Source organism: Balaenoptera acutorostrata, chromosome 4 (assembly GCF_949987535.1).
Source record: "Balaenoptera acutorostrata chromosome 4, mBalAcu1.1, whole genome shotgun sequence".
In the NCBI taxonomy this organism is placed as follows: Eukaryota; Metazoa; Chordata; class Mammalia; order Artiodactyla; family Balaenopteridae; genus Balaenoptera; species Balaenoptera acutorostrata.
The window spans coordinates 51,454,320-51,479,744 of NC_080067.1; the positions used below are offsets into that span (position 1 = coordinate 51,454,320).

The 25,425-nt window shown below is 32.6% G+C and overlaps 1 pseudogene; it reads left to right on the top strand.

The window, feature by feature from the left end:
• LOC130708066 (dysbindin-like) overlaps positions 1-8,579 on the top strand; it is a 125,737-nt pseudogene extending 117,158 nt beyond the window's left edge.
• Positions 8,580-25,425: the final 16,846 nt, after the last annotated feature.

Here is a 25,425-nt window from a genome sequence, read left to right on the forward strand (position 1 = left end):
ATGAGAGTATTCTAAGTGAATAGTGCACTGGAATCTAAGCATGATGAAACTAAATAAGATAAAGGAGAACTGGGAATACTTTATTTCATCAAAAAGCAGAACTTGCATGAGTTAAAATGCCTTTAAAACATAAATAGCTTAAGTTTAAATAGCTTTAAAACATTTTTTAATATGTTATTGAGAATAGATATTATATTAGAATTAAAGAAATAAGATAAAATATTGAGTTAGTTTATAACAATCTTTCTATAATTCTTCTTAACTAGTATACTTCAGAAAGCTTTCAACAACTGGAAAAATTGGCCCCAAAATATCCCATATTTGCCAAAGTGCTCTGCTGGACTAGAATTACTTAGCAGGTATGAAGATACATGGGCTGCACTTCACAGAAGAACCAGAGAATGTGCCGGTGCTAGAGAGCTGGTGGATAGCAAGGTGGTTATGCTTTCAGCACACTGGGAGAAAAAGAAGACACACCTAAGAGTTACAGGTGCATCCCCAGCAACTTCCAGGTTTAATACCAGATTTAGAATTTATGATAGCAAATCTGACCTATTTAATGGCTAGTTTTTAGGAGATAAAAACCACCTGCTGAGGCTTCCCTGGTGGCGCAGTGGTTAAGAATCCGCCTGCCAATGCAGGGGACACGGATTCGATCCCTGGTCCGGGAAGATCCCACATACCGTGGAGCAAGTAAGCCCGTGCACCACAACTACTGAGCCTGTGCTCTAGTACCACAACTACTGAAGCCCGTGGGCTTAGAGCCCAGGCTCTGCAACAAGAGAAGCCACCGCGGTGAGAAGCCCGTGCACGGCAACGAAAACCCAACGCAGCCAAAAATAAATAAATTAAATTAAAAAATGAAAACACAGATGAATTAACTGGGTAGGAAATACTTGTATTCTCTCAAGGATACCCCCTCCTCAGGCTTTCCAGATTTCAGGACTTTCATCTGAATTCCTCTCCAGTTTAAAAAAAACAAAACAACAACAGCAACAAAAAAACACCTGCTGAATCTGGAGGTTTTATGTGGGCAATAGAAAGACAAAACATAAGCAGTCCCAATAACTGGAAAATTACAGGAAATATAAGAGGAATGAACTTGAAATCTTCAAAGCTGAACTAGATGCAGAACACACCCAGAAGGTCTTGGAAATGGAGCATACCCAGCAAATGAGGCTGAAGGAACAGCAGAAGGTTTTTGAGGAGGCCGTCTCACAGGACGTGGAATAGTACCTTTCCACAGGTTACCTGCAGATAGCTGAGAGGTGAGGCAGTTGGGGAGAAGGCCCCCTGGCAGCAGGGACTCTCCCTGGGTGTGCAGAGATAGTGTAATGCCATGCTCCCTAGAATGGAAGGGGCATGGAATAAAGTCCTCATAAATCCTGTTCTATTGTTAGACCCCCAGAATCAAAGAGGATGCCTCATGCCATATTTGTCTTGACATTGTTTTGCCTCATTCTATAGTTCTAGTCTTTAGCTGAAGATATTTAGAAAATGCAGAATATGTTAAAAAAAAGAGTAAAAAAGGCAAAGGAAATATACACATAATCCTACAGCACAGAATAATCCTTAATACTATTTTAGTGTAGCTCTTACCACTTTGTGCATGTGAAAGAGTCAGTCTATTTGAGATGTTCTACTTATGTAATTGGTATAAAAATGTATATATACATCTGGCTTTGTATCTAAGTTTTCTTAACATTATATGGGAATCTTTCCTCCTATATTATTAACATTTTTGAAATGCTCAAAAAAACATTATATCATTTCCATCTCTGTATAAAAATTTTTATTTTTCATTTTGTAATAATTTTTGTATAATTTTGGATTAATTTCATTTATTAATAAATATATTAAAATAATCTTACATATTCAGCATTTTCTTTAAATTATTTAATTTTTAATCACATATGTTCAGCATTTTTCTTTATCATGTTTCTAATTTTTGAAATATTAAAATATTTAGCTTCATTTTAATTAATTTAATTGTTATTATTATTTTATTTATTTTATGAATTCCAAATAACATGCAGGATAGCACTATTATTATTTTGGTATTCTGAGAAACATATATCTAGAACTTGCTTTATTATTTTCTTTCAGTATTTAAATCAATAAATAGGACATATGCTTTCTAACTTTAAATAGTACAAAAAAATTTAAATAATCCAACAAAATTTTAAAAAGAAAAATTAGACTACATGGGTGAGTTTCAAACATACAATAAACACTTGGAATAATTATAAGGACAAAAGAAACCACAATAAACATGCAAATGTTAAATAACAAGATTCAAAGTAGACATACCTACAGTTTTATATAAAGCATATAAATGATGAATAATCAAAATATCCATGTATATATACTTAAATTATACATACCTAAAGCTATCCCAAAAAAAATAAAAATAATTAAATTCATAGAAAGCACCAGGTAAATATTTTTCAAAGACAAGGAAGTGTAATAAAAAATAATGTAAGTTTAAAATTTATAATGTAACTCATATGCAGAAATTTTAACTTTCTTCCCAGACATATAATAAAGTTAACTTAGTTAACAGCTTCCATTTCTACCTGTGGTAGAAAAATTAATCTTGCCAAATTCATTCTGTTTTTTAAACAGTCTAATTTTGGGTAAATATTCTTCCAAGTTTAGGGTTCAGTTCTCTGATCTTTTACCAATCCAATTATTTGCAGTAGTTTATGTATTGTCCCAGGAGAGTACTGGAGAGTCACTCATCCACATGCTTTACTCTTTCCTCTGACCTCCACCTCTGTGTCACGGTTCCTGCCTGATCTCAGAGTTTTATGACCTGGAATAATGTCCACATGCATCAATATGAGTTCCATGCATGAAGTTCACTCTGTCTGCAAACTGTCTTTAGTCTTTTCCAGTTAATCAAACCTCCTAGAATTTCTACTATCATTGTAGTATTTTGGTCATTGATATTTTGTTCTAAGATTCACATGCAGAGAAAGCCCTCAGCAATCATTATTCTATGTTTCAGGAAACATGTCCAACATGGATATCTCCTAAGAGATTCAAAATCCTTTCTCCACATCATAAAAGTAAAACAAAATTCTCTTCTGCTTTCAGGTTTTCCTACAACTTCTCTGGACTTCTATTAAATTATCGTAATAATTTCCATCATTGGGTGTAAATTCAGGGAGGTAATGTTTCTGGGCCCCTTTAAAGGACCTATGAGTTTTAAAACCCAAGTCATAATGACTTAGATTATCTTCTGCCATCTGGTTTTCAAAAGCTCATTTATATTTGTGTGGAAAAATGCTTCTTCTGTCATCACATAGTTGTCCCTATTCTATAGACCCAGGAATAAACTATGGTGGTCCAGGTGCTTAAATCTCTATCTGCTTGGAATCTAAAATTTATCTCTTTCTCCATCAATTAATGGTCTTGCAAATGGAAACCTTGCTTTCATGGCTATTGTTCCTGCAAGGTGCTTAAACTATTATTAAAGATTTAATTGTCTGAGATTATATGTGTATGTCTGCAGGACATGTATCTCCACCACCATTCAGTGACTAAATACTATCATTTAGTCTGCTGGAATTTGCTGTTTATCCTCTTTATCAGATATGCAGATTGGGAAAAAAGGAAATACAGAATGCTCTGTGAGAAGTACTTATAGCTCAGCCATAGAAGTAGTATATATCACTTTCTTCTACATTCCATTGGCCATAACCTAGTTCTATGTATGGTTCAACTTCACTCCAAAAGGCACAGAAAATATATCCTGACTGTATTCCCAGGAAAAAGAGTACATTGGGTTTTATGCACATAGATTAATCTCCAGCAAAATCTAACATTTTGCTTACCAAATATGTATTTTTTTAATAATTTTTTTAAATTTATTTAGTTATTTATTTATTTTTGGGTGTGTTGGGTCTTCGTTTCTGTGCGAGGGTTTTCTCTAGTTGCGGCGAGCGGGGGCTACTCTTCATCACGGTGCGTGGACCTATCACTGTCGCGGCCTCTCTTGATGCGGAGCACAGGCTCCAGACACGCAGGCTCAGTAGTTGTAGCTCACGGGCTTAGTTGCTCCGCGGCATGTGGGATCTTCCCAGACCAGGGCTCGAACCCGTGTCCCCTGCATTGGCAGGCAGATTCTCAACCACTGCACCACCAGGGAAGCCCCCAAATATGTATTTTACTCCCACTCTCTTATTTAGAATGTATTTAACCACTTGTCAATGCAGAAACACCACAGTTTCATCCAATTCCTACATATAATTCACATTCAAGGATTTCTAGAGGATATACAGTCTTCTCTGTCAGATGGAAACATGGATCCTTGTGGTTGGCCAACATAAGAACTAGAAAGTTGTCTTCACACCACCACTCCTAAACAATCAAATAACAGTAATGAGGCAGGGAGAGATAGCTATAGAGGAATTAATGTAATGGAAGAGTAAAAACTAGATTAGAGCAGTAAAGGTCACTAGCAATTCTTAAATCTTGCTGTCATGTATGAGTTTCATTTTAGGCTCTGATTCTACTCTCTGGAAGGAACTGCTGTGTCTGTTTTTCTCTGTTGCTCTTGATTCTACTCTTTTGGAGGTTGCTACTCATGTACTGGCTTCTCTGGCTATATCTGAAATGAACACAGGCCAGTAGCCTCTCATTGCTTATTGGGCAGCTTCCACATGCTACTCCACAATTGATTTAAGATGAACCGAAGAGTCACAGAATGTTTTAGACCAGTCTTATACTCTCCTTGGCAATATAATTCTCTCCAAATTGAAGTCTTAAAAACAAAAACAAAAACAGCAAAAAAAAAAACAACAAAAAAACTAATCTGATTGTTGCTGTAGAGTATTAATAAGTTTTAGTGTGCCTCTACCACTCAAAAACTTCTTCAAGCTTATCTCTTTTAGTTCTAGAAATGTCAAAATTTCCAAACTTTTATGCCCCAAACTGTAGGTCTTCTTCTATTCCCTTTCTTTTAAGTGACTGAATTTTTATATATTTTGTAATGCTTTATAAATGGCAGTCCGTAGTAACCAATGCGCAAATCCTGATGTTGATTAGTTTTCAAACGTTTAAAAAATTCTAGAAAACCCTGCTGATTTCCAGTGTAATTTCATTCTACTCAGAAAAAAAAATCTGTATTTCAAAGCTTTTAAATGTTTGAGACTTACTTTATGACCTAGAATATGTTATATTTTTGGAATGTGGACCATATTTACTCAAGAAAAGTGGTTTGGTAGTTGTATTTAAAAGTATAAATTATGTCAAGCTGATTAATGTTGTTTGCTAATTTATATATATTTATTGACTATTTTGTCCACTTGCTCTATTATTTATTGAAAAAATAGTGTGTTAAAAATATCCAACTATAATTTTGAATCTGTTTATTTCTCCTTTTAAATATTTAAACTCTTGCTTTATGTATTTCAAAGATGTCTCATTCGGCTCATACAAATTTAGGATTCTTATGTTCTTTTGAATAATCCCCCTTTTCACTATGAAGTTTTCCTCTTTTGTCACTGATAACATTCTCTCATTGAAGTATATTTTGCTATTAATATATTTTTTACCATTTTTGACTAGTGTTTTCAATTTTTTTTTCTTATCCATCTTATTACTTTCAAAGTTTCTGTATTTTTACATATAATGTATGTCCACTGCAAATGCACCACATTTATTTTTAATGCAATGTGGTGATATTTATCTTTTACTTGGAGGGTTGAGTTCAGTTATATTTAGTATGAGAGCTGATATAATTGAGTACTTATGTATTCAATTTATATTTGGGGGACTTCCCTGGTGGTCCAGTGGTAAAGAATCTGCCTTGCAATGCAGGGGACGTGGTTTTGATCCCTGATCATGGAACTAAGATCCCACATGCCACGGGGTAACTAAGCCAGGGTGCCACAACTACTGAGCTCACGCGCCTCAATGAGAGAGAACACGTGCTGCAAACTACAGAGCCCACACACTCTGGAGCCTGTGTGCCACAACTAGAGAAGAGAAAGCCAGCAGGCAGAAAACTGGAGAGAAACCCCACGCCACAACGAAGAGCCCATGACACAACGAAAGATCCTGCTTGCTGCAACTAAGACCCAATGCAGCCAAAAATAATAATTTTTTTAAAAAAAATTATATTTGGTATCATGATCCTGAAGCCAAAACTGAGCACAGAAAATAAATGCATTTCACTAAATTTTAAACATGAATACAATTATACAAAAAAAAATCACACCGAAATTTTACATTAAACATCATGAGCAAGTAGACTTTATTTCATGAATTCAAGAATGGTACATTGGGAAATTCCCCCAAATTAAAAGATGATTAGCATAATAAAATCTCAATAAGTAAAGAAAAGGCATATGATAACATTAAAAACATTTCTGATGTTTTCTTTATAATTGCAAAATCGGAATATAAATGACTTAATATCTTTTAAAGAACCATAACAATATCATATTTAATAAAGAATTAATTGAAAGCATTCACACTAAAGTAAAAAATAAGAAAAGATGCTCCTATTTCCAATTAATGTTAACAGTTGGAAGCTCTATGAATTATCAGACAAAAAAACAAAAATTATACACATTTGAAAGAAAAAAATTATTATTTAAATAGAAACATTTAATGATAAGAGGCTAATAAGTTTTCCTTAATAGAGTTTAATGAGTATGACAAATGCAAAACTCACAAAATCAATGTTTTTGATACACTAGTAATAAAAAAATTTAAATACAATGAGAGCAGTATCTACCTTAATGTATATGTTTTAAAACTAAAATTGGTCACTGTGTACTTGCATGGAAAAATTTCCTGTACATATTGTTAATTTAAGCAAACAAAGTGAAAATTTAAAAATGTTTGAACACAAAATAATCTAAATTGCTTTAAAATTTCATTTTACTATTATCCTGTTTATTTAAAACACAGTCAAAACAAAACTATATATATGTACATGTTTATAGAAAACAGAAAAATGATAACAGTTAATTGTGTTTCCACTTGGGGATGAGAGTAGAATTTTGGGGAGGAAGTAGATCAAAAGATATATGCTTATATTTTTTAATGTTTATGAGAAATCATTGTGAAATTAAAATTATTTTAAGGCATAGTTCAGTATAGCAACTTTGGTAAAATCTTCAATAAGAGGAGGAGATTTTCATGATAGTTTTGAAAGCATTCTGATCTTTTAACAACAGGGTATTTTTACTGGCCAAATTTATCCTCAATTACCTGCATTATAATACATTTCTCTAGCAGCCAATAAAGTCTCACTACTCTCCATTTCTTCTTCTGCCAAATTTTTGTTATTTATACAGAGTATTTTAGTTTTTCTTGATTCCTCCTCTGGCTTTCATGGTGTTCCATCTACTAATGGTTGGATGACATGAATTTGTAGCATATGCAAGTAGATTTTTTTTTTTAGTGTATCCAATTCAGCAATATTCTCTATGGATAGAAATCACTCAAGTGAAAATTTTATGGTCCTTTTCTGCAAAAAACCCCACTTCACATTCGGGCATAAAAGGTATTTTTCTTCTGGTTGTATAATTAAATAGGAAGTTATAAACAGAGATACACTGATATAATAACCTAGTTTAACTTGTCCCTAATGGACAATCCTTAAATAAAGAAATTCACTAGTAAAATCTTTATCAACTGTTGAATACCTATGAGTTCCTATAAGTTAAACCATCACATAGAGTCTATTTCTTTTGTTGGTGCCACACTTACCAAGTTGTTTTATTATGATTTATTTTTCTTTACACATATTCACAATGTTTTGAAATTGATAGATTTTATGGAATATATTTAATTCAATATTTTAATTTTTCACAAAGGGAAATTAATGATTACATAGGATAAGCAACTTATCGATGATCAAATTGTCAGTTAATGATATGCATATATTTGAATATAGTTCACATGCCTGGTACTGGTAAATTACCTCCATTTTATTTCTTTTTGTTTTTCTTTTTTTTTTGTGGCTGGGTGTATGTTCTTGTTAAAATGAAAATATCTTAATTAAATAAGAATTACCATATAACCTACATAAATCAGTCATGATCAAGGAATCACACTTGAAATTCATCTTGAAATTCTATGCATTGAAAAAATTTATGAATCAATTAAATTTATCTAAATATGAATCTTCCCAAAAGAGCATTACAGCAAAACATTTACAGGTTCACAGATCATTTCCACGAAAGCCTATGAAGTCTGTAACTAGTTTAATTCTGAATTTTAAAGCCTTTAGAAAGTTAGTCTGGATAAAACATACAGTCCAGTGAAATCTGTTAGTGGTTTAGAGCAACAAATAAACTCATGGTCTTGAGAAACATCATTTACCGAGACTCCAGGGAGACCACGCTCCTTCCAGTAAGTGACTCATTATTGTTCTCATGGCTCATGGGAAAGAGTTTAAAAGCTTATCTAATGCTACAACATGTTACTTACCCTTCAGATCTTCATCTGAACTTATAAATGAGCAAATGCACATCATTAAAGACCCCGAGAAACCTGAAGGATTAAATAGATTAAACAGTGCTATTTTGGGCATATATTCTAGTCTTAGTTTTCTGTAACAAATCATAAGTATCTGTTACTTTTCAATGTAAGAGTATTTTCAATTAATACATTAGTAGATATAATTAATTTTCAGTGTTATGGCAAACTAGCACACACATTTACATCTATATATTTACATTTATATATTAAATAAAAATGATATGATGCTAAAAGCCTGCAACCCTTTAGGTATTGTTTTCTTCCCTCAAATAGTACAAAAGTCATAAGTAGTCATTTTGCCAATGTGCTGTTTCTTACTTTTGAGTCACTGACTTTCATGAATGCTTCTCCCAGGTTTTCCAACAACTGTATTTATTTTGGTGTTTTATAACATGAAGTGAGTTCAAAACTAAAGACTGTATTCTTGGAAATAATGTAACTGGATGTGTATCAAACTGTAGTTTCATTTTTGTGTGATTAGTGTTTTCACTTGGGGCTATTAAACTCTTTTGGGGTTCAAGGTTGTTGAAATAATTTTTAACTGTAGCATGAACTAGTGTAGCTCAGCTTAGGAATTTTGCAAAGTGCATTTCTTCCCTTCCCTATACTGCCAGATTCTGGGCATGATATTTAATAACTATTAGACAGAATTGAATGGCAAGTTGCTTCCTACATTCTCACTCTAAATTTCTGAAATCAAATTATGGTCTAAGTAAATATACAAATCTGAATATTCAGACTAGGTAATGGTCAGTTAAGTCGTAGTCTTATAAGTGAGGCATTATAGATGAAGGCAGATAATATATATTTGAAGTTAATATTTTCATGTACTACTCTGGTTTATAGCAGAAATAAAAACAAAATAGGAGTACACCAGACTGAAAATATATCACACTGCCCTTCAGTTGTGGAGAAAATGACAAAATTTAACTACCCAATCACCAGACAGAATAGGGGGCTAAAAGATTCCGTAACACCTGATGTTTAAAAATCACTAAGGTTGCACCAATGTCCTGTGTGACAATGAATAATGGAAAGTAACCAATTAGGGGCCAATGGAGAAAACATACCGAGAACAGAAAACACTGATTCACTGAGGAAACTCAGAGAGGGACAGAAAGAACCTCTGGAAAAAAGATCTTTCAAGACCCAGAAGAAAAGTTCAGAAAGCTGATATTCTTGATAAGGTTCATGATTTCAATCTTTATGAAGAAGAACCCAACACAAATAAAGAGTGGGGTGGGATGAAATAGGATATGGTGTAGTAAGGTGGTACTGACAGGCAACTAAATATGCAACACCAGGAATGAGAAAGACACATAATTTTAAAAATCAGAATCCATACCATAGTAAATGGAATAACCATTGTGGAAGTCACACATCTAAAGCTTTTCCCAAAACAAAAGCAAAAGTATAAAAATGCAAAATTCTTAGAGCAAATATAAAATAAATTTAATTAGCGACTATGAAGGGAACAAAGCTAAAACAGTAGTGATCAAAGGCTTTGTACTAGTTTCTTATTGCTACCAATTACCAGAAACTTAGTGGCTTAAAACAACACAAATTTATTATCTTGCAGTCTGGATGTAAGAAATCCAAAACGGGGTTTTATGTGGCTAAAATGAAGGTATTGGTAGGGCTGCATTCCTTCTGAAGGCTGTAGGGTAGAAGTCATCTCTTGCCTATTCCAGCTTCTAGAGGCCATCTACATCCCTTGGCTCATGGGCCCTTCTTACATCTTCAGTGCCAATAGTGTAACTTCTTCAAATCTCTCTCCTCTCTGAGCTCTGCTTTTGTCATCATATCTTCTCTAATTCTAACCCTTTTTCCTTCCTCTTATAAAGATTATTGTGATTATATTGTGTCAGCCTGGATAATTCATGATAATCTTCCCATTTTAAGACCCTTGACTTAATCACATCTTTAAGTCCACTTTGCCATGTAAGGTAACATATTTACAAATTTGGGGGATTAGGATATGGACATCTTTGGGAAGTAATTTTTCTACCTTCCACAAGGTAGAAGAAAAATTTCCAGTTTGGATTAATATAACTTCTGTGCATATTATAAGAGCTCATAAAATTCCAGGCAACATAATTGAAAAGATATCCACAAATATACATATAATGGTGAAATGTTTGGGCTATAAGAATAACGATTAAAAAATTTAAAGTATTTTAAATTTGAAGGAAGAGAAAATAATGCACATTAGCTAAAAACATACAACAATCAGGCTGGCCTCTTAATTCTGTTTTATGTGAAAAAACAGAAGACAGTACAACTTTATTAATAAGCTGTCTATATTATTCTATTACCAAAAGCAATGGTTAATAGTGGCACTAGCTTAAATTATATCATTATCATTATTACGAACCAATATTTCTAAAATACACCACTCAAGACATTTATTAATTTAGTGTCTTTCTTTGGTTTATTACCAGCCTATGAATGTGATTGTCTTTTTCTCCATACCTTTCCATTCCCAGCTAGGACATATTGCTGAGAACTGTATAACCAGAAATAGATTCTGAACTGATAAAAATTACATAAAAAGTTGTCTGAAACATGACTGGTAGGACTACCTTTGAAATAACTTTCACATTTATTTTGATATTTTATTTCTATATTTCTATTGCTTGTATCTTAAATCAATTGAAAAACAGTAAATTTTAGATAGTACTTCAAGCAGAAAAAAATGAGGGAAGGCAAAGACAAAATTAAAATTCTGTTTTCCATGTTACATTATTCTGTGGTTCCAAAGAATTATAGGGATACAGGGTCCAGACATCATCTTAGCTTCTAAGAGAGACAAACCCAGATGCTTAATACACCTTTTGACTCCATTCAGATGGAGTAGAGTGTCTGAAGCCTTCTCTGTTCTTTTATTTCAATTGTGATTCATCATGTTATGTAATAATCTTTATGCCTATTAATGTGTTTTAATCACCTCATGGGTTTTTTTTCCACATTAACAAATTGATTCTACCATCCTTTTCAAAAACATCTGTGATCCAAAATAGAGTGGTTGGAATAGCTAAGGTGGGAAATCGTTTCCATTCTCAGTACTTGTGTTTAATCTCATTCTGCTTAACTTGTATTTTGAGGTACAAAAAAGTAGAATAAATATATAAAAATATTAATGATTTTAACACTTGTAATGTTTTAAAAGTAACTGTGATCAATCATTTAAATTTGAAGATATATTAAGGATACTTGAGTTTCAATTAGACATAATTATAGAAAAATTATAAACACCAATTTCACTGAGAAAAAAAATTATTTTCTCACCTCAAAATCATCGTATGAGAACTATGTAATAGAAATTTTACAAAGGATTAGTGGCGATCAAGCAATACATTTTGTGATTGTTCTAAACGACAATAAGTTTACAGTGTATTTTACTGCATTTTAGGTATTTGTGTGACATGTGACCATGTGATTTATTGTGCCACATACTTCTTGGGAACAAAAGTAATGTTAACTAGACAGGATGTTGGGACAATGAAAATGAGCCCAGATTTTCCCAGGAAAACTAACAGTTATGATTTTGCTACTTTTAACCCACCTAATTTTTAACTCTACCTAATATAGACCACATATATGTGACTATATATAATATACACACATATATATATGTGTGTGTGTGTGTATATATATATATATATATATATCTTCAATCTCCTTTCCTTTCTTAGATTTAATCATTCTAATTAAAACATATATTTTTATTAATATTCCTTCCCTTCCGTTCCCTTCCCTCCCTCCCTCCCTTTCTTCCTTCCTTCCTCCTTCCCTCCCCCTTTCTTCTTTTTCATTTCCTTCTTTTAAAACAAAAAAAATCCTAAAGTAAAAATCTGTTCCTGAAATATGGACAGTGTCCAATTTTTCTTCTGATATTTTTTCCTATTTAATCTCGTTCAACAGTTAGCAATATGAGTTTTTGCAAAAGTTTAGCATATTGAGTATTTCACATTCTTTAGAAATACAAGTAATGCTGCAAATAGCCTATTCATTTTTACATATTTATTATTTATATTAATATATAATATTTGCATCTTGAAAATTAAGCAATAGTTTAGATTCACATATTGTATCACTAAGGTCTTAAATTTACCCAATGGATAAGTCCTGAATAAAGATACAAGAGTGGGAATGTTAACATATTCATTTAATGTACACTAAAAGGCAAAAGTACTTAATTAATTGTTTTGCCTTCTCCACAAATCCATATTAGTAATTTTCTATGTTACTTGTATATCTTATAAATTTGCTCTTATATAGAAGTAAAAAATATTAGTGAACAAAATCAGCTACGAGGAACCAAAGCCAGTTTCATGAAATTATGGACTTTAGTCATAGAGAATATTTTCATCTCTTAATCACACTTGATTCTCCACACATCTCTACCCTACCACACACAGTTTTCATGAGGTTTATGGTCTATTTTCCAAGATTACAAACAAGATAGATATTTATAAGATTACAGTCTACCAAAAGAAGAAGTGATGACTTTTAGCCTAGGAGCATAGAGAAGTCTGTTAATTCTTTGGAGCCGGTGAACGGCATGTCCATTTGTATTTTTAAAAGTCCTTCTACCACTCATTTGAGCACTGATGGACATGGTGTCAGATGAAGCCAGGTAGCCCAGATAGCTGACAATTATAGTTATCCAGGAAAAGTCAGGATGATCTGCAGTGGGGTGATAATGCTGGGAATGGAGAGAAGTATCTAATATTAAAACTGTATCATTGATACAACTGCTGAATTTTTCATTCAGGAATGAGCAAACTGGTTCCTAGATTTCTGGCTTGGGATACTGAGTAACATCTAGCATCTAGATGCTGTTTCTAAAATAAATAATTTGGGGGGTGAATCCATTTTTGGAATATTTACATTGATTTTCTTCTCCTATTGTAATTAATTCACAATCAATTATTTTTTTCTCAGAATGACCTTTTTCTAACTTTTGAATTATGTATATGTTTAAAATTTTTTAAATGAAATTAAAATATATAGAAAACATGACCCCTAAATTAAAAAACAACAGAAATAAATGAATTAACTTTATATAAAGTTGGTGACATAACCACTTAGTGAAGAATACTTTAATTCTTTAAGATACAGTATTTTGACTATATTTCCCAAGAGGGATAAATTCTGAGAACCAAAAAACAAAACAAACAAACAAAAAACCTGCAAAGAAATCTTAAACCAAAATTAACAACCTTATTATTATAATGTGAATTGTCAGATAAATAAAACTAATAATAAATTATAGTAATGTTTTTAGAAACCAAAATTTTAAAAAATTCAAGTATAAAAATCAAAGTAGTTAAGCATACCATGTATTATAACCTCTGGACTGTAAATGTAATATAAACTCATAATTTATCTTTTTTTTTTTTTTAATATTTTATTTATTTATTTATTTATTTATGGCTGTGTTGGGTCTTCGTTTCTGTGCGAGGGCTTTCTCCAGTCGCGGCAAGTGGGGGCCACTCCTCATCGCGGTGCGCGGGCCTCTTGTTGCGGAGCACAGGCTCCAGACGCGCAGGCTCAGTAATTGTGGCTCACGGGCCCAGTCGCTCCGCGGCATGTGGGATCTTCCCAGACCAGGGCGCGAACCCGTGTCCCCTGCATTGGCAGGCAGATTCTCAACCACTGCGCCACCAGGGAAGCCCCATAATTTATCTTTTATTTCTAAAAAACAAATAACACGAACAATCTCTGTTTACTGAAAAACCTTGAAGCAATAACAAAACCACTCCTAAGGGCCCAATCTGTGGTCTCTAAAAGCCCCAAAGAAACAAGAGAGTCTTGGGGGACATGTAGAGTGCAATGTCCAGGGCATAAAATGCAAAAGATAAACTTTGGATAATCTGGAGTGTCAGAAAGTAATAATGCTATCATAGAATAATGGAGTCTTGACCAAAAAATACAGGGTCTATCTTGAAGGGGTTTGCATTGTCCACACATGAGACTATTTAAGCGCAATGAAGAAATTGACAGCAATGTGGTTGAAACACATAAATATATAACAATCCTTGACTTTATGATGATACAAAAAAACCTACTTGGTTGCCTTAGATAGGCAAAATCAATCTTAGTATTCTGAAAACTAATAAAGGAGAAAAAAATCAGGCATTTAGTCTGTGTTTCATGTACAAAATTTATTTTAGGATAGCTAAATTATTGATAAAGTTCTTCTTTAGAGAAGAATTCCAGCGAATAAATGCAGAAGAAATGATTGAATTAGGAAAATCACCATTTTGTAAACCCTAATGACAACAATAGATGTAAGCAACAACCATCAATGGCCCCTACCTGTATGTGAGAGACTGATAGGGAACTTTGTTGTAGATGGATCAGGCTGACAATACCTTTATCCACTTGTACTAGTTTTGTATCTATGCCATAACAAATACCATAAGTTTAGCAACTTAAAACAACACAAATTTAACATCTCACAATTCTATAGGTGAGAAGGCTGCGTTAACTTGACAGGTTTCTCTGCTCCAGATTTCAGAAGGTCAAAATGAAGTTTTCAGCCAACCTGAGCTCTTAACTGGGAGGCTCTGGGAAGAATTTGCTCCCATACTCACTCAGGTTTTGACAGAAAGAAGTTCCTTGTAGCTGTAGTATTGAGGTCCCTTTTCCTTACTGGCTGTCAACAAAGACTGCCCTTAGCTCCAAAAGACCCCAATTCACCATCAGTTATTAAGCACCTGCTGCAAACAGCTTTAGGCCTACAGTGGGAGAAGAAGCTGTTTTCTGTTTAATGGGGGGATAAAATGAATATCAAAATAATAAAGAATAAAACGTTAATTGTAGTAAATGTCAGTTTAAAGGGAATATAGCATCTTTAAAGACCCTATTTCCAAACACATTGGGAGTTAGTGCTTCAACATACGAATTTGGGGGGAACACAATTCAGTACATAACAGCAACCATAATAATTGAGTAAAACTTCTGTAATACAGGTCTATTAATGAGAAGAATGGGAATACTTTTGCTTAATTAGTGTTTAAGGTTAGTGTTGTCTACATCAATATCGACTGCAAAAGTTCATCTATTAGTGCTAATCTGTAATGAGATTTCTTGTTTTTCATCTTTAAAAATATCTTTTCACACAGATAAGTGATACATGTGACATTGGAAATATTAAATTATTACTGTATCACTGAGATTTGCAAGGAAGGAAGAAAGGGATGGAGAGATAAGGAAGGGAGGGAAGGATGAAGGGAGGAAGCAGGCACAGAAGCAGAACAGAACACTGTGTTTTTATCAAGCGATTTTCCTCCTGTCTGCTTTGCAAACACCATTAAGTCTGCGTTGTTAGAACCACTAGCAGAATAATGAAAAGTGAATACATTATCTAATATAATTAAATTACTACAAGTTAAATAGATGCTCTGGCTCCAAATGTACCATAAGTATAAATTAAGGCAGGTAATATGCAATAAAATTGATTAGAGTTAGAATCTGAATTAATAGAAAGATATATTTCTAGTCAGATCCCAAATGTATATCTATGCATTGTCTCTGCCAAGTGATCATCCCAATGAATACACCTGGTTAAATGAATGTTTAAACAGTCTTCTACTTTTTTATTTTTATCCCATTCCCTTTTATTTCTATGCTTTAAAAACTCTAACTTGTTTTTCAGTCTTATTTCTTTTTTTTTTTTTTTTATCCACATTAGGTGAAGTTTTTTTATTCAGCAGTTTATTTTTTGAGTCTAACCCCACTTTTCAACCTCCACAGTTGAAAAGCTACAATAAGCTACAATATTTATCACAAGCACACTTAAAGTAGGGGTGATGAGAAAATGCAGGAAGTAATGTGGTTAAATATTTCATGAACTGATCATTTAGCCTTGAGTTTTATTGAAAGAAAATCCATCAGGAAAGGAAAGCACAGAAAATGTGCAGCTTTAGGACCCATTACCAACATAGTCAGTTTATACTTTTAGTCAAACCAATACATATCATACTACAAATGTTTTAATGGCTAATAATTCAAAAATTGTATGAATAAAAGTAATAAAAAATGCATGTGATTAAAATTTTTTCAAGTACACTGTTTTTGTTTTCAAAATTACAGTCAGTTTTTCAAGAACCAAATACATTTTATGGAAATTTGTGATTGTCCATCAACATAATCAATAAAATTCTTTTTAGCTTATTGTACTACACCAATAAAAAAGCTGAATTTATTTAATCAATATTTCAATGTTTGGGTTTCTCTTAGATGCTATTTGAAAGAAATTATATTTTAGAGTTTTGAGAACATTTTAAAAAGTACTCTCACCTATTTAAATATATAATATCATTTAAGTCTTGAAGTATAAAAGAAATGATTTCTTAAAGTAATTCTACTGAAGTTAAGTGATCATGTATTTTACAATTCAGTACAACACATAGATTTCCCTGCAGGTTTATTTTATGACATAATAAAATTGTGAAACTATTTAGAGACAGAATTGGAAGAAACAACTACATGTCATACTTTTTCATTTCAACAAGGGACATATAAAAACTTCCCACCACTGTCAACATAAAAACTTCCCACCACTGTCAACATTTATCTTTTCATGATATTTCATGGAGGAACTCATCTTCAGAGATGAAAATAAGCTGTCACTGAGAATTATATTGATGAAAATTTTAAATGTAGACATTAGTTGACATTTAAAACATTAGTTGCTTCATGAAAATATGATGACAGTTGCTTCATGAAAATATGATGCAAGATATTGTATAAGAGCATAATCCTTTGAAACATAAAACATAGCAATTTCTATTTCCACAGAAGAAAAAAAATACAATAGGAAAACAGAAAACAGTTTGGCAGAATTTTAGATTTCTGAAACATAAAACATATCTTAATTAACATTTTAAAGTTATATTTATGATCTATGTTGTGAACCATATTTAAAGCCATTCAGTCTAGATGTGACACAATGTTAATATCTCCTATACATTGTTTTCGCCACGTGATCATCCCAGTGAATATATTGAGTGATAAAAACTCAACATCTGTTAATACATTGCATTCTATCTTTTAAAAACATATTTTTACACGGTTACTGTCATTGGAAAAAATAAAGAAAATATTACTTGGAAAATCTGAGAAATAATACACGTTTTCTATCTATAACAACTATAACAATCTGAAATCATAAATGCATGATTTTTTCTTTTATTCAGTCTTACAAAATCAATGAAGGATATAAAAATGGAAATACTGTTCTATATCACAGCATTTTAGCATATTTATTTATTATCTACTAGCATTGTTCCTCTAATGGCTGATTCAATTGCCAAGTTTAAGCTTATGGGACTGGAATTTCCATGAGAATTGCTGATATTCACATATTCAAGGGGAGCCAAATAAAATGAATTATTATTCAATGAAAGGAGAAGACACTGAGTTAGACATTTATGACAATCTTGAGATCGAAAGTAATAGCAAAATAAGTAACTGACACTGTAGTGTCTTGTCTATTTTTAAAAAGAGTCAAAAAAAAGGTCAAAAAATACATGTGGTAGGCAGAATCATGACCCCCTCAAAGATATCCACATCCTAATCATCAGAACCTGTAGATATGTTAAGTTTCATTGAAAAAGGGAATTACAGTCACAGGTGGAATTAAAGTTACAAATCAGCTTACTTTAAAAAGATAGATAACACTGAATTAGCCAGATGGGCACACTGAAATTGCAAACATGCTTAGAATTGGAAGAGTGAGGTAGAAAGGGAAGTTTGTGATCAGATGTGAGAAGGATTCAGCCCTATATTGATGATGATTTTGAAGATAGAGGAATAGGTTCATGAGCCAAGAAATGTGTGTATCCTTTAAAAATTGAAAAAACAAAATAAACCCAAAAAAACATGGAAACAAATTCTCACATAGAACATCCAGTAAGGAATATAGTTCTTCAAGCATCTTGGTTTTAGTCCTGTGAGACTCATGTTGGACTTTTGACCTACGGACCTGTAAGGTACTAAATTTGTATTGTTTTAAGCCAATAAATATGTAGTATGTATATTTTTACAGCAGCACAACTAACACAATACTCTAGAGAAATTGTATGTTCTATTGTAATTAAGATTTTGGGTATTTTCAAAATAATATACTTTATTTCAAAATAATTTTTGAAAATATTAGTGGAAGAAGCTATTTTAATCCAAAATATTCAACTTATTTCACAAAAATAAACTAATTGATTATAACAGCCATCTTATTTTAAGTTTACATATTACCTGCATTTTCCTAGCAGATACATAGGTAAGAAACTATGTCTACATTGCCTTTTTGAAAATACTCTGGTTTTCTAGATAATTTTATAATATTCTATTTCTTTGTTTTTTCTACACTTTGATATTAATTTCTTAATAGTCATCATGATTAAGGTTTATTGTTTCTCTTGAATGTGTAGAATGAAGTATCGCATCAATTTTAGAAAACAAATACATATTAATTCGAAATCCAATTAGACATGTTTCAGATTCTGACTGCTTCCTGGATGTGCTAGTCTTGCACGTATATTTTTCCATCATTTTGCCTCTCCAACTTATTTCTGGGATTTTTTTACCTGATTATCAATTCAGTAATCTTTTCTTTAGTTGTTTTTAATCTGTGTTTAATCTGCAGTTAATGTCCAATAATTGACTAACTTCAGTTTTTCTATTTTTTTAGTTTTACAATTATATTTGATTAGTTTTCTCCTTAGTCTGCTATAGTTCCTCCTGCTTTGCTAATGTTTTTCATCTTTCCTTTTATCACCTTGAACATAATGACAGTCTTTTAAAAACCTGTATCTAATAATAGCAATATAAGGACTCCATTGTTATTCTATTTTCTGATGTTTCTGTTGCTTCTCCTTTATGGTAATGCTGTCCCAGTGTGTCTGATTGTCTTTATTGTGTGCTTGTTTTTGTTTATTGTTTTGTGGAAATAAACTGAAAGCTAGTTTCATTATATCGTACTCCTGATAAGTCTTCCCTGATTCCCATCTGCTATTGACACTCACCTGCTGACATATGCAGTCCCGTTACTCCACATACACACAAACACACACACACACACACACACACACACACACACACGGGACTGAATTTCTTAGGGCCACTTACATATGTTTAAGCTAAATCACTGTCCATATAAGAACTTGTTTACTGATAGTTTACCTTTAATCCTAGAGTATAGCCCACGGTAGTCCCAATAGAAAGCGCAAGGTGTTTATCAGTGCCCTAATTTGGCAAGCTATGGATTGTACTTTTTCCCTAATTCTTCAAAGCTTTGGGATTTGGTGAACTAAAAGAATGACTTCTGTATCGGGAGAGTTGTGAAAGAGAAGTCTAGAGGCAAGTAAAAAAATACCAAATGATTAAAAGTTTTGAAAAACATAAGGCCTTTGAGAAAAATCAAAAGTGTTGCAATTATGTAGCTCAGAAGGGTTAATCCTAAAGAAAATTTAATGAGATTTCTAATGTATTTATAAAATCAAATATGTAGGCCCACCTATTAGCCTTCTTGTATAAAATATAGGACAATAAAGTACAATAAAATCATTTAGGCAAAAAAAATGATTAAAAAATTGAGACATTTAAACAATTAAAAAAAGATAATATTCAGTATGCCTTTATTCAGAGTAGACAGACACTTGTGTATATGTTTTAGTCCACAGAGAATTGTTCTAGAAAATTTTTCTCTCTGTCTGTAGTGGACTCCAAGGAACCATTTTTAAGTTGATTAAAAAGGTGTTATTTTATTAACAATTACTATATTATTATATTAGTCATTAATCAATTTTTTTTGTGTGAATTTTATAGACAAAGCTTTGTCTATCTTGGACTATAATAACCCATTAATCAAGATGTAGTAAAACAGATATTTTGAAATGATTTTTTAAAAATCACCTTACTTCATAAAACTAATTGAACATTTTCGAGTGTGTTTTATAGGCACAGATTTATAATCAGTACAATGTAAAAAATATGCAAATAAAAATAAGATATGATTGTCTCTCTGCATCTGCGGGTTCGGCATCCATGGATTCAACCAATGGCGGATCAAATTTCCATAGTTATATAGATAATCATATTTAAACTGAAAATGCATATAATCAGAAGAAATTGATCGTCGAAATAACTGAAGATTATATTAAAATGCTATTTAGTTGTTTTGACCATTGAGAGAAGTGTTAACTGATACACTTTGTTATAGAAATGTGAATACCTATAGCTAATTTTCCTAACTAATTGTCAATTTATATGTTTGTGTGGTTTGCACTGATGAATTTCTTTGAATTGGGTGAGTTCATGCTCAGGTGGTCAAAAAATTGGACAGAATTTCACTATAGTGTTGAAGGTGAAGAAGAAAATCAGACCTGTGGCATTATTAGCTCACTGGTAAACAACAAATAGATCTGAAAGTGTGTAAAGGAAAATAAGGAAAAGATAAGGAATATTAAATTTATATTTTATTTTTGATCAAGAGGGAGAATTGCAGCAACCAAATCCTCCCCCTACTCCTCCCTTGCTCAAAACTTTTGCTGAAAATCAAGGTCAAACCTTAAAAACACTTCACGGATGGGAAACATTGTTTTTGCTTTGTGTATTGACATATGCTGTGCTAAGTCTTTTGGACCATATTTTAATTAAACATTTTAGTTGATGTCTCGCAGTGTTCAAAGCATTGTATTGGGTGACAATGAGAATATAAAGCTAAATATGACACAGTCCCTGACCTCAGGGTTTAAAATGTGAAAAAAATAAGACATAAGGACAAGTAGCATTGTATGCATTTTAAAAGAGATACCGAATAGTATAAAGATAACGTGCCACAATCAGAATGTGGTAAGTCAATTCTGTAAATCCAGAAGACCTTAGTAAACCATAAGAGGTAAAATTGTTATTTTCAAATGTTTCAGATACATTTATATCTTTGGACTTTGAAAAGTAGCTTTTCTATGACTGGCAACTTCACATAATGGATATTTGTTATTTTGTTTTTAATGTTGTAGTAGTTTCCAACAAAATAGTTTGCCTATACATGTTTACTATGCATTCTATTTTTATCCTTCCCAAGCTTTACTCTTTGATCTTCCAAATTGCATTAATTTAGTCCTTTATACCTAAATCAATGCAAAAATCATATTTTGGAAAACTTTAAGCATCTAATAATTCATTTGAAATGGAGTTGAAAAAGAAGAGCTTACCTTCAGGAGAGATGAGAATAAGCATAAGTAAATCTATTATGATAATGAAAAATTTCATTCAACATTTTCATTAAAGCATGGTATTTCTGTATAAACTAAGATCAGTTAACAAAAAGCAGCAAACAATATAACCCATTTTTTAGTAAGCGTTTTAGAATTCATTTCTTTAATATGAGGTGCAAATGTCAAATCAAAATCAAAATCCTTGACTTCAGTCTAATCCTTGTTCCATCAGGCTGGGCTGAGTTACCTTAGAACATTTGGCACTTCCCATGGATTTTATAGTTCAATTTAATCCTGGTTCTAGTTTAAGATTAATGTGATTATTTAGAAACTACAGGCTAGGAAAGTCCAAATAGTTCTTGCTACAAGAGTCTTTATCAGCTTCTTGAATCAAGTAACAAATGAGCTGCATACATCTCCTAGAAGTTTGAAACAGTCTGTTTGTTCTAGTCAAGGAATACTATTTGTTTAAAAATAATCAAGGGAACACAATTGGATTTAAGAAACACACAAGCTTATGTGTCCATATTAAGCAGAATGCTTCATTCTGGGTGAAGGCTGTTAACCAGGGCACAAAATGCAGCCTCTCAGCACCACATTTTACTCAGCTCCACCCCTTTAATCATTTAATGCCAGTTACATGAGTCTGATATACCAAAACCAAAGCCCCATGGCCTTACTCCTGCAGTTAGTTTCACAGAACTTTCCCACTCCAGGAGCTCTATCTGGATAAATAAAGATGAGTTATATCAACATTCATTATTTATTAAACACACCCACATACAAAAGCATATACAGCTGACCCTTGAACAACATGGGTTTGAACTGCACAGGTCTGCTTATATGCAGATTTTTTTCCAATAAATGCACATATGTACTGTAAATGTATTTCCCTTATGATTTTCTTAATAACATTTTCTTTTCTCTAGTTTATTTTAAGAATACAGATATAACACATATAACATACAAAATATGTGTTGTAACTGTTTATATTATTGGTAAGGCTTCTGCTCAACAGTAGATTATGAGTAGTCAGTTTTGAGTTAGTCAAAAGTTATATGCAGATTTTTCACTGCACGGGGGAGGGGGGTGGTCAGTGCCCCTAATTTCCAAGAGTTGCATCAGGGTGTAGAATAGGTAAGCAAGGAATGGTTATTTTAAAGATAACTTTTATCTCATATTCATTCTTTATTATTATTATTAAGAGAAAGAAACAAAGCACTCAAAGGATGGCCAGAAAAGGAGAAGTCATATCTGTCTAGATTTCAGAAAGTAAAATAACTTAGTGGAACAAATGGTGCTGTGACAAGATTTTGAGGGTAAAGTGTATTCCACGTAGAGGAAACCCATGCAGAGACATGTCATTATGGAGGCATGGACATGATCAAATAAGATGAATATAGCAAATCAACTAAAGTGTAAAGTGAGGAGTATAATAGGAGGAAAAGTAAATAGAGAATTACTTGGGGCCATGATAAGGTCAAGTTTGTTTGACAAAGTTATTAGTTTTCTATTACTAACAAATTACTATAAACTTGCTGGCTTAACACAAATTTATTATATTTCTGGAGGTTGAAAGTCCACATTGTGTTGGCAGAATAGCATTCTTTCTGGCAGCTCTAAAAGAAAATCGTTTCCTTGCCTTTTCCAGCTTCTGGAGGCTTCCTGCATCCCTTGGCACCTGGCCCCCTTCCAGCAACTGCATCATTCCAAACTCTGTTTCCATTGCCACATCTCCTTCTCCAAATCTGACTCTCTTGCCTTGCTCTTTCATATTTAAGGACCCTTATGATTTCATTGTGCCCTATGAGATAATCTAGGAAAATCTCTCCATTTTAAGATTCTTGATCACATCTGCAAAGACACTTTTGCCATGTATGGTAACATATTCACAGATTCTGGAGATTCTAGCGAACATCTTGGTGGGGCAGGGGGCAGCATTATTCTGCCTACCACATCAAACTTTGAATTATGTTATTATTTGGTAGACAGTGTAGGATCCTAAAGGTTTCTCACAGAAAAGACATCTTATCAGAACATTAGGTCTATGTTATTTGATTTTTAAAAAAGGAGGAAACTTTGTTTCAAATTTAACTTAGACTACCTTATAAGCAAACTCTAGGTAACACATTATTCTTGACGAAAATCAACATATCGTATTAACTGGGGAATCCTATTTGTCTTTGCGACTTGTGTTTTGTGGGTCATATATATCAAATAACTAATATTAAAACTAAAAAGTAAAACTTCAATATGATATTGTTGTGAATTTCAGTATGTCATTTAGTGACAAATATGAGGATTCTTTGATGAAATAGTGTTAAAGTATAAGCAGGGTATGATGTGACCATATAAATTATGATTGGGGCCAGTTTAATTTTTTCTGGGGTTACATATGAATGAGAAAATGGGTGTTAGCATTTTTATGAGGTCACAAAATGTCAGTTGTTGAATAATGACTATGAATAAATATCCTATCCACAGAATTTTAATCCTCCTCCTGTTCTACTTTGAAGGAACATCTTTGGTAATGGATAGGTACTTTACTACTTATCATTTCATTGCAGGGCTCACTTTACAAATACATTTTAATGTTTAACAGCCAGTTTATATTTCCATCCATTTTACTTCAAAAACAAATTATTTCCTTACTACCTCTTTAGCATAAATCCCATATATGATCAATACCACAGTGTGATAAGTAAAATATAATATGATCTACACATACCAGACAGGACAATACTTAACATAATAGAATTGATATATCATGGGTTGATGTAATCAAATTATATATTATATTATATATTGAAAATCTCATTGTGTGCTGTGAGATGGTGCCAAAGTGAACAAGGAGTGAGTTCTGTGTCTACAGAACTTCAAGAAGATAGGTTTTCTTTACAAGGGCTGCCTCAGATGTAGTATCAGCTACTGAAGCAAAGTTTTAGAAAGATCCTTCCCTCCTGATTTTACAACCTGAGCTAAGTTGGCTAATAATTACATTTGGACTGGCAGAAGAAGGACATGGCATACCAGCTAAATAAGAGGGCGAAAATATATGGAAGAATTATGGTGAGGAGAAGATTTCAAGTCATTGCTGAAGGAAAGAACAAGGTTTACCTTACCTGAGGACCTTGTCCCTTCAAATGTTCTTTGCTCATTGCTTTATAGCATCAGTATTTTTCCAGTTTTATTGAGATATAATTAAAATATAACATTGTATTAGTTTAAGTGTACAACATGATGATTTGATATGAATATATATTGCAAAATGATGACCACAATAAGTGAGTTAACATCCATCACCTCACATAGTTACACAATTATTTTCTTGTGATGAGAACTTTTAAGATCTAGTCTACTAGCAACTTTCAAATAAATCGTTAACTTTATTCCCCATGCTATACATTACATCCCCAGAACTTATTTAGCATATAGTTGAAAGTTTGTACCTTTTGACCACCTTCACCCATTTCCCCACCTACCATCCCCTGCCTCCGGCAACCATCGGTCTGTTCTCTGTATCTATGAGTTTGGGTTCTGGGTTCTTTTTTTTTTTTTTTTTTTAATTCCACATATAAGTAAGACCATACAGTATTTGTGTTTCTCTCACTGACTGTATAGCATCAGTCTTGGTGAATCAAGATACAGGAATGAAAAGAAAATTGGTTCTGGATTCAGAGAGACTGAGGTGATT